General features: G+C 41.6%; 1 pseudogene; it reads right to left on the bottom strand.

Moving 5' to 3' along the window:
- Positions 1-255: 255 nt before the first annotated feature.
- Positions 256-607, bottom strand: LOC114894285 (annotated as a pseudogene).
- Positions 608-5,089: the final 4,482 nt, after the last annotated feature.

Below are 5,089 nucleotides of genomic sequence, written 5' to 3'. Positions count from 1 at the left end.
AAAAAAAAACCACATCTATAAAACAGGACAGCAAATCAAAGAGTGTATCACAATTTATTAAATATCTTTAATGAAACCAGTATGTGATAATTAGAAAACAGTTAAACCATTTGTTTAAAAAAAACCCTTAAACTATTGTCCATATTAGAGGTCATGGTATGTCTTTTATAGTTTGTAACATAAAATAAGACCATGTTGAACTTTCCATATTGAAATTTATCTTTTCCGTACAAAGAATAGGCTCTGCCTGTTACATCAGAATGACACGAATTTAGGTTTCAGTTCCTCCGAATTCTCAGAGTGAGACAAGAGCAGCGATAAGACAAGTCTCAGAAGCATCATGAGGCTTAAACCTGCAGCCAGCCCAACTGGCATGATTTTCTTGGATCTCTTAAACCTCACCCCCATTGTGGTGTCCAGGAAGAAAGCTGTAAACAGTGATCGTTTTACACCTCGCTTGTCATTGGAGACACAGTAAGCTCCATAACCAGCCGAAAATCCAACAAAAAGACCAGCAATCAAAGATGGAACACCACCTCTCTGCTTGTATCCCCAAATGCTTACGGTATGCCACCAGGGCTGCATAACGAAAACCAACCAGGTCCATTGGCAAGGTCAAGTCTGGTGTAGAGTTACTTCCGTTGAATTTCTCTCTCCTCTGGGCCAGTCCAACTCCTTGAGGACTAAGCTCAGGTTCAGTTCGTCCTGTCTTTCTCACAGCATCAACCTCACTGCCAAGCACTAGGCAGGTGCTCCGTAAATACTTGCTACGGTCTGGAAGCTGATCCCGCCGCCAGCGCCTTCTGACTCTGTGTGCTACCTCTCAGCACTCTCAATTTTAATTTTAGTAGTTGGAAGCTGAGCCTCTTGGCATCACTAGCCTCTAGATTAAACGCTGATTTTCACACTAAAATTGGCTTTGTTGTCCCTAGTTCCCACCTACATAAACGCAGGGCCTTAACGCCCACTTCAGAGCCACCTGGTTATTTCTGATTTTCCATTTAGCCCAGAGGACACTGCTTCTGGATTTTGTCCCTGACCACTCGGTAGTGTTTGGTACCCACGAGACATGTGGTGAGGCATGAGGCGTGGTTCACTCAGAACCACGGATGCCGAGCCCCTAAGTGTACCATGTCTCCACCAAGAGCGGTTCTGCCCAGCACAACAAATGCTGCCAAGGTCCAGGGCTACTGAAGAGCATTCTGTTCTCCCTTCACGAGAGTCATATTCTGAGTTCCACTATAAGAGATTCTTTGTTACCTGGGCCCCAAAGCATTATCTCTGCCTCCACGTGCATCCTCTTGTCCTGACCCAGCTGGCCAAATCCCATGTTCCGGATCCTGTGTCATGACCTTCCTCTCTCCCTGGGTTAATTATACTTGATTGCTAGAGGGGCTTGGAAAAAACATCTCCTACTGGCCTCTTCATCCGTCTCTTCCTTCCTCCCATTTCTGACCCAGGAACTGCCTCCCATGAGTGGGTGCCTTCATCTAACTCCAGCTGGTCTCCAAATCACAATTTAGCATAGCCTGGGATATTACGCTATAAAAACATTGTTTTTCTGAGAGGAGGGATACTTTGGAAGTTAGAAAATTATGAGCTGTCCATGATATAAAGAAGTATATCTGCACTCTCTCACTGAGTCACAGGACTACACAAGGTCGATAGTCCCCAGGAAATGGAGAGGCACCTGGACTCTTGAAATTGGATATGTTCAACCTTCAATACCCAGGCACCTAATGTCTACAGATTTGCCAATATCTGTAAAGAATGACTGCAATAAGAATCTTCTCTAGTCCTGGTTTTAATTTTATTAACTGGGTAGATTGTCATAATAATCCCTTATATATAACCACCTTCAAATTAAGTGGCTTAAAATAATAAGCATATAGTTAGTTCATGAATCTGAGGGTAATGACTTAGTCTGGGCCAAACTGAGCAGTTCGTCTAGCCTTGACCCAGTTCACTCACGTGTCTAGATTCTTAGCTGTCTATATAGTCATGGTTTGGATGGCTGAGGTGACTAGTCTCTGCTCTGGGTATTTTCCCTCCTTCCTCTGGGACCAACAGGCTGGCCTGGGCAGGTGCTTCCCGTGGTGATGGCAGAGGGCAAGAGCAAGGAAGCCCAGGTGTGCATCAGCTTTTCAAACCTCTGCTGGTATTATGCTTGCTGACATCCCATTAATCAAAGTAAGTTATGTAGGTAGAGCCAGAGTCTAAGTGGAAGAACTGCAAAGTTTGATGGCTAAGGGTATGTGTACAGGAAAGGGTAAAGAACTGGGCTATCACGCGAAGTAAACTTAGACAAGCCACGTAATCTTTCTAAGCCTCATTTATGTTAATAAATTAGAGATGATCGTAACCCAGAACCCCCCTCCCAAGTATTTCTAGTGATTTAAATTGTGATAACTAGGTTGCAAACATCTAAGTTCTTTATAAACTGTGAAGTGATGTACACGTGAGATACCATTATGATGATGATGATGGTGATGTGCATTATTCTCTTTATTATATTTACGTGTTGTCCCTAATAATTGGCCTACATTGTCCCTGAGCAAAACTGTGAAGTGTGTTAGCTTGGCTTTCAGTGCCTCTGGCCTGACAAGTGAAGTGGCCTCATTTTTACTAAGCCTCTCAGGGGTGTCCATTACAATAATCTACCCATTTTTAGGAAGCAGTCAATAAATGGATGAATACAGAATATGAATAGATGAATGAATAGATGAATGAAGTTTTCAAGGAAATGACTAGTCAACCCTTGTCCTTTCTTGCATTCAATCAAGATGAATTGGAATTGAGTGCCTTCTCTGGTTAGAGCTCCCTCAACCTGTTAGTAACAAGTACCAAGGATTCAAATAAGAAGAGAGACAGCTGCTTCCCTGGAGGAATTCACAGTCTATGAGTGAGAAACACTTCCAAACAAATTCAATTACAATGTGAGGCGTACTCTATTGGAGGTGTGCGCCAGGTGAAGTGAGATCAACTGTGTCTTGTTAGGGAAGTAAGGGGAAGGTTTCAGAGGAGACTGTTTGGAGCAGAGAGGAATGAGTGGCAGTTGCCCAGGCCCACAGGTAGGGGTGCACATTCCAGGCCAAGGAAACAGCCTACCTAAAGAAAGGATCTCAGAGAGGTGGCATATTGGAGCATTGTTTGGTTATACCGGAATTTACAATAGGATCCTGGGTTTAACGGGAAATGTAAGTTAGACAGATGGACAGGTGGGCAGACCTTTTATATTATCCCGATAATTTTCATTTTGCAGGGAGGGGAGGGCACTGAAGAGTTTGAAAGGGAGTGTCATGTTCAGAATTTAGTATTAGAAGGACGACAGTGTCAGGGAGGACAATAGGAATGAGATTGCAAGAGTCCAAGTGAGAGGTGGCCCATCCCTGATCCTGGGCCAAGGAGGGAGGGATGAAGAGAGAAGGGTAGATCGGACAGAAAGTCACTAGAGCTAATGGGACACAGGAATCAACTTGATGGAGGAAAGAGATGTACCTGCCCAGAGCAGGAGCATAAAGAGTATTCAGTTAGGCACTGTGTGAGTCAGTCAGCGGATTGCTGGCATTTACTGAAGGCTTGCTTTGGGCAGACCAAGGAGCTAGTTACTGTGGTGCATCTAAAGATGCTGAAGATACAGGCCTCTGACAATTAGTACATGAGTGGCTGTAGTAAGTCACAGAATAGAAAAAGAGCTTTTATTGAGGAACAGTCCTTGTGCCATGAGATCATCAAGAAAGGGGTGAATGACCTTGATTAATTAGCTTTTATTTTAGGGGGCTGGGAAGTCTCATTCTGAGCTTGCATTGTTCTTGTCTCTATTAATTGTCCTAATGGATTCTATTCCTCACGTGGAAAACCAGCTAAATGCCTTTCTCTCTTTCTAACGTGTGAAAAATGAATAAGACTCGAATGTAGAGTTCTTCTAGAATCTTTTTATAGAAATGGAAGAGCCAGCACAGTGCCCGTCTTGCTTGGTGATGGTTGTTTTGAAGAACATACAGTAAGTAACTAAGTAAATTGACTGACTTATCTGAAACATGTATTTTGAGAATTTTCTCATAGCCCAGTCAATTTGGGAGCAAATCATTTACAGTTAGAGTAGAAGAGCCTAACCCTTCACAGAGGACGTTGAAACCTTCCCACAAAGTATTGAGAGTGACTTCAAGCAGATTATACACTTTTCTTAGGGAAAAGTGGACTAGTATTAGTGGGGATACTACATGAAAGGACTAGGTTTCTCAGCCACAGTGCAGATCACACTGGCATCAAGTCTGATAAGTGCTTGCATCAGGACCATGGAAGATTTGGTAGAAATCTATGTAATCCCTAGATATTGTGTTAACTCACAGTGTTTAAGCGTTAGGTCATCTGATTGGGCAGCTAGTCAGAAAGAACTCAATGGAAAAATATTAAAGAAAAAAAATCATTTCCCTGAAATAAAATGTCTAAAGAGAGTGATAAACTTATTTGCTGCCCCTTTCAAGTATAATGGCTACACTAATCAGAGTCCATCATAAGTTTTCATTTCTTTCCCCTAGTATTATAAATCATAAGGAAATTCAAGATTGGTTTACTCTCTTGAGCAAAAGGTAGGCAGGGAGTATAAATGAATAAAGAAAGTGAGCTAAAAACTATGGACCTTGTCCCTTTGTAAAGGAAGCACCTACATTTCCAGCCCCTGTCTATAGTTGCCGTGTGGGAATGAGAGGTCTCATGTTATCAGACCTTCTGAGGATTCAAGAATAATTGGAAATTTAAATACTTCTAATATTAAAATTTTTTCAATTATTAAAACATGACTCTGCTAGCCAAATGTCATAAATTGCAAGGACATTATTTCACAGAATAAACTATGAAGTTATTGCTTACCTTTGAAGTTATTATTATATTTTAAAGTTTATAATTAACCTTTTGATATTGAAATAAATTTGATTTATTGCTTAGTTTTAACTTACACCTACTTTTGTTCTCACCCCTTTGTTCTCAGTGTTATGTTTAGAGTCTTAATGTAAAACCAGTCCCTTAACCAATATCTATTTATCCCTACTCTCTTTTCTGAGGATTCCAATGTTAGAAGCATCTTTAG

The sequence above is a fragment of the Monodon monoceros genome, unplaced genomic scaffold (genome assembly GCF_005190385.1).
Source record: "Monodon monoceros isolate NGI ecotype Baffin Bay Population unplaced genomic scaffold, NGI_Narwhal_1 Super_Scaffold_13, whole genome shotgun sequence".
NCBI classification, from domain to species: Eukaryota; Metazoa; Chordata; class Mammalia; order Artiodactyla; family Monodontidae; genus Monodon; species Monodon monoceros.
This window is presented reverse-complemented; position numbering and strand designations above follow the sequence as displayed.